The sequence below is a fragment of the Ictidomys tridecemlineatus genome, chromosome 2, assembly GCF_052094955.1.
Source record: "Ictidomys tridecemlineatus isolate mIctTri1 chromosome 2, mIctTri1.hap1, whole genome shotgun sequence".
NCBI classification, from domain to species: Eukaryota; Metazoa; Chordata; class Mammalia; order Rodentia; family Sciuridae; genus Ictidomys; species Ictidomys tridecemlineatus.
Genome location: NC_135478.1, coordinates 137877517 through 137887145, shown reverse-complemented (window position 1 = coordinate 137887145; position 9629 = coordinate 137877517).

Sequence of the window (9629 nt, the reverse complement as noted above, 5' to 3'; positions counted from 1 at the left end):
CTCGTCCTGATGCGTGCCCAAAGTGAAACTTAGCCATGACTTCCAGGGCAACTACTCCATCTGTCCTAGCTGGGCTGGGCTTGGGTAGGCAGTAAATCTGGACAAGTCACATTTACTCTTAAACTCCACAGTATGTTCTTGTGATGTTAGTAACCTATGAAGATATTTGAAATGGCCCAATTGTGCAAATTGAAACACAGTGACCACCTGTAATTATTAATTCTTTTTTTCTAGGAATAGTTCTATTTTCAGGGGATTTATAATGATTCCCTGAGATTTGGAACACATTTAAAACATCTAACACACACTACAAGGCACCAGTGGGAGCTCTGTTCCTTCCCAGCACTTTTATCCTGAGTTTTTCATCATTACTAGAAATCTCAGGGAAATGGATTAGTGGAGTTTGCCTGCTCTCTGAGATGGTCAGGCAGTTCCAACATACTCATTGTCTACATATGAACCCAACTCAGCAGGAAATTATGCAAAACCAGACTTTGGGGGCACAGTTACCAGCATCTGAGGGTGCAGTTGATAGCCATCAGACTCTCTTTTCCTGTTTCCTCTATAGGAAGGCCTCAACCTAAGGAGGACAGGAAGTGCTGCAGGCTGGGGCTGAGGGCTGAAGGAGGCAGCTCCATGTTGGTGAGTATGTAGTCACAGACATATTGAGGGATGGGTATGCTCATTATTTTAGCTCTAATGACATAGTTTCAGAGGCTATTATATTAGGTCATAATGTCTTACTTTTCTGTGAATTTTATATTAAATACCAAAAAGGAGGCAGACAGAATTTATATACTTCATGAGTGGAATAATTTACTTATAACTGACCTTAAATAAAAATTTCTTTTCTCCCCAAGTAAATATCAAATCCTCAAAAACACTGTTTGGAGTTTGTCAGTACCAAATTGTGTATGAAAAATTGTGCCTGGATAATAGGCAGTGAAATATATGCTTCCTTTCTGTTACTAAAATAAGATTTTCACTTGTTTTCATTGTATTTATTCAATTTCAACAATAGTATTTCCAACAAAACAAAAATTATCAAGAGAAAAGCATTCATTTTCTGAATATCCATTAATCGATCTGAGAAATAGGGAAAAAAATTCATATTTCTGGAGCGACAAGCAGATGAACGTTGTAGCTATAGCATCCTCCCTTTTACATTGTGTGCCAAAGGATAAGACTGAGGAGGTGGGATACTGAAGCAAAGTAGTCGACATACCAGGATGTAGGGGAAGGAGTCCTAGAGTGTAAGAAGAGAAAATAGGCATCTTAGACCTTTCCGCTCAGATCCATTCTTTCTATAAGACTTTTCTATAGGACACCAAAATAATCAGTCCATTTACATTCTAGGTTTTACAGTGCTTTCTTTTTATAATTGATGTTTTATCAATATTATTTAATGGATATCAGGAAAAAGTTGGATTAAGTTAAAAAGTCTGCCATGACCTGAAGGCACCTGTGGACTTCTCCAGGTGAGGCCATCACTGGTCATTGTGTACACCAAACCCTCACAACAAAGTCAAACCCACCCATGACTCTCACATAGGGTTCTGCTCTGTACTTACATTGGCTCCAGCATCTGGTGAATCCTTTTTGGTGTGAATGTGGGAAGCACTTATTCCCTTCTTCCTCCCTGAGAGGGGAGGACGTTGCCATGGCACTCCCAACAGGGCTCTGTAGAGAAAGTTTACACAGACAATGTCCCCCCAAATACTCTAAGCTCCTCTTACATTCAGTCTTGACATAGCTCATGAGCCAATGGTTGGGGTGAACAATTTTTTTTCCATCACTTAGCATGTCCTTGGGAAATATATCTAATTCAGGTTTTCTCAACCTCTGCATTGTTGACACTTAAGGCTATATAGTCTTTGGTCATGGTAGAAGAGAAGGAGGCAGTCTTATGAACTGTAGGATATTTAGCCTCATCTGTGGCCTCTACCAGCCACATACCAGTAGTGTTCCCCCCACGCATCTGTGACTACCAAAAATATCCTCAGACATTGCCAATGTACTCTGGAGAGGGGATTGCCCTCAGGTGAAAATTAGTAGTTTAGCTGCTGTTTGAAGAAACACATAAAACTGATTATTATTTTCTTTGATTTAGCTCTCAGCCAAGATGGGAGCAAAATAAAATTTCCACTAAATTCCAATATGAAAAAAAATTCTCATGTTATTAGCTCATGAGCAAAATAATTTACTCTTATTTGTACAATATCTTTTCTTGAGGAATAGGAGTGGACTTAATGATAATTCTATCACTTAGCAGATAGCACTGCTGCCTTTCTTCACCAATTGTTGCCTGCTACTTTCATATACTTGATGCTAAATTCCTTTTTTTGACATCAGCCTATGAGTTTTGGTGATTATTAAATCTTTTTCATAAGTAAACCGCAATACCTTCCATATAGTGAGAGCTCCATAAATATTATCTATCATTTAGAGATAATTTTTCTAGAGATCTAATTGGAATGAATGAAAAATGTAAAAATAAAACCACAATCCTTTACTTTTATGTGGTGGTTAAAATTTCCAAAAGATGTCTATGGACATTGGCTTATTCTACCCAATCAATGATATTTTAAATCCAAAGGGAGTCCCAGAGGGAATAAGCTAGTAAATGGTAGAGCTGGAAACTCTATTCCATTTCTTCACACCAAGTCAACTTGGTGGGCCACAAAAGGGAGCATGAAACTCTCCACTCCAGCTTCTCTTTCCAATTCTGCCTGTTATTAGCTTAACTTGGTTCTGTTTGACACTCAGTGATCTCAACTATGAAAGTGAAATAAGCACACCTGCCCCTCAGCATCATTTTAAGAAAGGAACTGGGCACAGAACAATGCATAACACTGAAGCTCAGTGGATTCTGTATCCTTTCCATTCTTCCTCCTCCCTCTTCTGCCTCCTTGTTGAAGCAGGATCAGCACAGAGCTACTGTTGTGACTACCATTTTGGATTGGGACCCTTCTCTTTATATGATCTTAGTTCCTTGACTTAAATCACATCAATAGCTCCTCCAGAGGGAAGAGGCACTGTGAGGTCCTCAGCTTTGCTCTCCAGGTAGATGCCCTGGGGGATGGAGCCTCATGGTCACGATCCTGAGCAGCCACCTCCCCTTCTTCTTCCAGAGACACCCCTATAGCCCACTTCACTCCAGAGATGGTCAAGGATGGGAATGACTGTAATGTCCTATTTGTTCTGTACCCAAGGAGTTTGAGAAAAAATAATTAATACAAAGACATGATTAAAAATAATAAAGATCTACAACATTTGAAATTTGGGGAAGTCATTTTTCTCTTTTTTTACAAGGCATAAAATATTTATTTATATTTAAAATATTTATTTATATTTTTACAAATAGTTGAGTTACAAATGACTTTCATTTTGTTACTTAGAAGCTTTCAAGTTCTCTTCTAAAATTGTATTCATCTTTTTTGTTTAGAATAAAAAAATAAATGATGGTCAGAATAAGGAGAAATAACTTCCAAATAAAATAAAATAATCCAAGTTTAAGGCACCTGCTCTTCCAGTCATGGCAGTAGAATTTTTTTTCTTTTCTAGCTATTTATTAAGCTAATCAACTATTCTTCTACTTCCCATTTTTTCCTGTATGAAATATAAACACATTCTAAATTTTTGTTTGTTTGTTTGTTTGTTTGTTTGGGGTTTTTTTTTTATTATTGGTTGTTAAGTCATTTTTCCCAAGACAGGTTCTTTCATCATGTGAAAGAATTTGATGGCAAAACCACTTAATGCATTCTTCTTACTATTTCTACGGGGTTGTGTGATAAAAGTGGATGTTTACTTCTTTTATTTGGCAGTATCTTTATCGGAGTCTCTGGCACCATGAAGCCTACCTTATGACCCATTCATTTCTGCCTTCTCAGGAAACTTGGATCATAATGAAATCAAGGAATCATTAATTTAATTCTTTTTCTCCTTTGAGGTACAGAGTGATAACAGAGTGCTGTTCCTGATATTACTTACTCAAACATTCAAGCCATTTGATTGCTTAATTATATGTGAGTAGTAAATCTCTCAACTTCAACACTTTTCATTAACCAGCCAAATTTCCTACTTGGGTACATTTTTGTAGGAATGCAGTCTGCAGTCTGACCTTCACAGACAAAAAAGCCTAATCTTAGTTCTCTTCTTTGCACTGGATTCCAGGTCTTGCTGGTTCAGTGTGGTGTGATGGGAATGGCAAGTTTTAATGATGGTTATACATGGCTTTAAATCCCTTCCCTGCTGCCGGCAATATCTGCAGGATCTTGGATGCTGAAAACTCTATGTGTCCACCACACCCCTCATTTATTAGAGGTGGAAAATAATATCTAAGTCAGAAAAACTATGTAAAGCTCAGGATCTGACACCTGCTTGGTCTTCAGCCCCTGCCAGTCCCTCCCTGGACAGTTGTACAGGAAGCACAGCAGAATGTGGCCTTCTCGGCGAAGACTGGTTTTTGTCTAGTTCAAACTTTATTTCCCATCCACTTTGGAAAATATTTCTGTGCTCCCTAGCAGGTTAACTGTGAGAATTACAGTGTCAAAGCTTATAAAGGGTCATATCTTTGTTCCATCTTGACAACTTTCTGCTGCTCAATAAACAGGTTTTTTTGTTGTTGTTGTTGTGCACTTTTTTCTTGTTTAAATATAGATCATTAGAACTTTAATATGAGGAAAAAAATGATCACATAATAAATTTATCTGCAGATGGTTTCTAAGTAAACATTGTATTTAAACAGTTTAAATGCTTTCATGTAGCCCTGGAGAATGGAGCTTAAGCACACAGGTCAAGAAACAAATCATAATATGAGTGGAAAAATTCTTTAATTCCTCCCAAAATGTCTCCACTCAAAAGTACTTCTTTTGCAAATCACTCTGCAATCCATGCAGCAGAGTGTGAATCAGACAGAATTGGGCTTAAATACCAGCTATCAAGTCATTTACTTGATCAATGTCCCAAATTTATAACTGTAAGATATGAATAATATTGAGATAATAACAATAGAAAGCTTTTATTTTTATAAAACATTTTTATTTGTGTTAATTAGTTATGCATGACAGTAGTGTTGTGGGGTAGGTCACTCAGAAAACACACCAAGTCCCAGTTTTGTCCAAATCAAAGAGCTGGCCGGCCAGCTGTTGCTGAGCATTTTAGGATATTTAAAGGCAAAAAATCGCACCTGGGGTGTCCCTGTCAGAGAGTTTTGGCACTCAGACCCCCAAGTCCCTCTGGAGGCCATCCCAGTGGGCACACGCTCGGGCAGCGCTCCAGCCCCGCGCTCCTTCCCTCTTTCATTCCCAGCTGCCAAGACCTTGGAAGCTTTGAAACTCAGCAAAGAAGGGAAATCCATCCAGAATGGTCTGTAAAGAAGTGGCCTCTCGACGGAGGGTCGCATAGCCTGATAGCTCCGCGGTGGGTTGTCTGCGGCGCGCGCTGGGAATCGGCAGGGAGCCGGAGCGGGAGAACAGCGAGGAGAGGGAGAACAGCGATACGGATTCGGAGGGCTCCTGCCAGCGATACATCGGCAGCGCTTGGTGCGGAGTTCCGGCTTGAGACAGAGGAGAGAAGCGGCGGTTCCAGTCACCGGTCGGACCACAGAGGACAGCAGCCGCCATCTTGGAGAGATGATGTAATCATCCCATTGTTCTGCTGATCTCAGCTCATTCAGCTACGGAACAGGTGAATTCAGGCTGGTATTTGCCTTCGTCTAGCAGACAGATTTCTTGCTCAGGATTGGGACTAGGGATCCTGTGGAGAATACTCTTGAAGGCTCGTGCCTGGCAAGGCGTGCTCCGGGCACTGAGCAGCGGGACTTGGGTTCCCGGGACTTGGGTTCCCAGGGCTAACCGGGCCCAGGTCTGAGGAATCTGCGGAGACTGCCTGTGAAGGCGAGCTCCGAGTGGAGCGTGCGCTGAGCTTGGGGCAACTGGGTTCTGACTCCCGAGACAGTTTTGGCCTGGGGCTGGGGAACCCCGGGGGTCACTCGCTGGGGCCAGCTCCCAGCGGAGAGAGTGTATCCGGATAGGAAAGGCGGGGTTCTTGCTACCTAAGCTGCTTTGGCCCAAGGCTAGGGAACCGGCGGTGACTGCTTCTCGGCCAGGGTCCTGCTGGGTGCTGTGGGGGCAGAGTGGAGCTTCCACCTGCGCCCAGAGCAGGCCAAGTGACCCGCCGGCGTGGTACCATGAAACCCCAAATGCAGCTGGTGCTGAAGAGAGAAGCCGCCCACGCTTAGAATAGGACCAGCGACCCACTGGCAAGACAGGCCAGGTAGCTTGCCAACGTGGTGGGCACGTAACACTGAGGCAGTCGCGTCACACTGGTTGGAGTGGGGGTGGAGCAGGGTCGCCGCCTGGGTCCGGAGGGGGCTCAGCGACCCATTGGAGAGGTAGTCAGGTACCCCCATTGGGAGTGGGGGCTGTGCAGAACTGCGACCCACCGGCCTAGAGGTCTGCCAGCGTGGTAGACACGTCACACCAATTGGAGTGGGGGCACAGCAGAGCCGCCACCCACATCCAGATCAGGACCAACGACCCCAGGGTGTGGTAGTTACGTTACCACAATTGGAGTGGGGTCAGAGCAGAACAGCCACCAGTGCCTGCAGTGGGGGCAGACCTGCGACCAATTAGCGTGGTAGACAGACCACCCTAATTAGGGGAGGAGCACAGCCACTACCCGCCCTGCAAGGGAGACTTCCCAACTATACAAGAGCAATATAAATAAATAGGAGGTAAATTTCAAAAACACAACAGTTGCACCAAGCAGGAAGAAACGCGAGCAGTATGAAAAGACAAGGAAAGAAAGGTCCACAAGCAATGCAGGTCAACTCAACTTTAGAAGAGGTAATAGCTGCAACAGACGGAATGTCAGATAAAGAGTACAGGATATATATGCTGCAGATGATCTGGAGTCTCAAGGAAGACATGAGACAGCAAAATCAGACAATGAAAGATCACATTGACAAACAAATCCAGGAAGTAAAAGATCAATTTCACAGGGAGATAGAGGTAATAAAAAACAAACAAATTGAAATCCTGGAAATGCAGGAATCATTAAACCAACTTAAAAACTCAATTGAGAATACTAACAGCAGATTAGATCACTTAGAAGAGAGAACATCAGACAATGAAGACAAAGTATTTCAACTGGAAAAGAACATAGACAGCTCAGCAAGTCTGCTAAGAAACCATGAGCAGAACATCCAAGAATTATGGGACAATGTCAAAAGACCAAATTTAAGAGTCATTGGGATACAGGAAGGCACAGAGCTCCAAACTAAAGGAATAAGCAGACTATTCAGTGAGATTATACAAGAAAACTTCCCAGACTTGAAGAATGAGACAGAATCACAAATCCTAGAAGCCTACAGGACTCCGAATGTGCAAAATCATAAGAGATCCACACCTAGACACATTATAATGAAGATGTCCAACATACAGAATAAGGAGAGAATTTTAAAAGCTGCAAGAGAAAGAAAGCAGATTACATTTAGGGGCAAACCAATCAGGATAACAGCTGATCTCTCAACACAGACCCTGAAAGCTAGAAGATCCTGGAATAACATATTTCAAACACTGAAAGAAAATGGGTTCCAACCAAGAATTGTGTATCCGGCGAAATTAAGCTTCAGGATAGAAGATGAAATTAAAACCTTCCATGATAAACAAAAGTTAAAAGAATTCGCAGCTAGAAAACCATCTCTTCAAAAAATCCTTGGCAAAACATTACAGGAAGAGGAAATGGAAAATAACACTGAAAACCAACAATGGGAGATAGGACAGTAAAGGGGGAAAAATAGTCAAAGAGGATAACAAATCAGGTTTAGAAACATCAATAAACAAATATGGCTAGAAGAACAAATCATATCTCAATAATAACCCTAAATGTTAATGGCTTAAATTCACCAATTAAGAGACACAGGCTAGTAGAATGGATCACAAAAGAAGACCCAACAATATGCTGCCTACAGGAGACGCATCTGATAGAAAAAGATATTCATAGACTGAAGGTGAAAGGTTGGGAAAAATCATACCACTCATATGGAATGCGGAAACAAGCAGGAGTGTCCATACTCATATCTAATAAAATAGATTTCAAACCAAAGTTAATCAAAAGGGATAAAGAAGGACACTTCATACTGCTCAAGGGAACCATACACCAACAAGACATAACAATCATAAATATATATGCCCCAAATAATGGTGCGGCTGTGTTTATCAAGCAAACTCTCCTCAAGTTCAAGAGTCTAATAGACCACCATACAATAATCATGGGAGACTTCAACACACCTCTCTCACCACTGGACAGATCTTACAAACAAAAGTTAAATAAAGAAACTATAGAACTCAATAACACAATTAACAACCTAGACTTAATTGACATATATAGACTATACCACCCCAAATCAAGTAGTTACACTTTTTTCTCAGCAGCACATGGAACCTTCTCAAAAATAGACCATATATTATGTCACAGGGCAACTCTTAGACAATATAAAGGGGTAGAGATAATACCATGCATCTTATCTGATCATAATGGAATAAAACTGAAAATCAACGATAAAAGAATGAAGGAAAAATCAAGCATCACTTGGAGAATGAACAATAGGTTGCTGAATGATCAATGGGTTTTAGAAGACATCAAGGAGGAAATTAAAAAATTCCTAGAGTCAAATGAAAACACAGACACAACATATCGGAATCTATGGGACACATTGAAAGCAGTTCTAAGAGGAAAATTCATTGCTTGGAGTTCATTCCTCAAAAAAAGAAAAAACCAACAAATAAATGATCTCATACTTCATCTCAAAATCCTAGAAAAAGAAGAGCAAAACAACAGCAAAAGAAGTAGAAGGCAAGAAATAATTAAAATCAGAGCTGAAATAAATGAAATTGAAACAAAAGAAACAATTGAAAAAATTGACAGGACTAAAAGTTGGTTCTTTGAAAAAATAAATAAAATTGACAGACCCTTAGCCATGCTAACGAAGAGAAGAAGAGAGAGAACTCAAATTACTAACATACGGGATGAAAAAGGTAATATCACAACAGACACTTCAGAAATACAGAAGATAATCAGAAATTATTTTGAATCCTTATACTCCAATAAAATAGAAGATAGTGAAGGCATAGATAAATTCCTTAAGTCTTATGACCTGCCCAGATTGAGTCAGGAGGATATAGACAACCTAAACAGACCAATAACAATAGAGGAAATAGAAGAAACCATCAAAAGATTACCAACTAAGAAAAGCCCAGGACCGGATGGGTATACAGCAGAGTTTTACAAAACCTTTAAAGAGGAACTAACACCAATACTTTTCAAGCTATTTCAGGAAATAGAAAAAGAGGGAGAACTTCCAAATTCATTCTACGAGGCCAACATCACCCTGATTCCGAAACCAGACAAAGACACTTCAAAGAAAGAAAACTACAGACCAATATCTCTAATGAACCTTGACGCAAAAATCCTCAATAAAATTCTGGCGAATCGGATTCAAATACATATCAAAAAAATTATACATCATGATCAAGTAGGATTCATCCCTGGGATGCAAGGCTGGTTCAATATACGGAAATCAATAAATGTTATTCACCACATCAATAGACTTAAAAATAAGAACC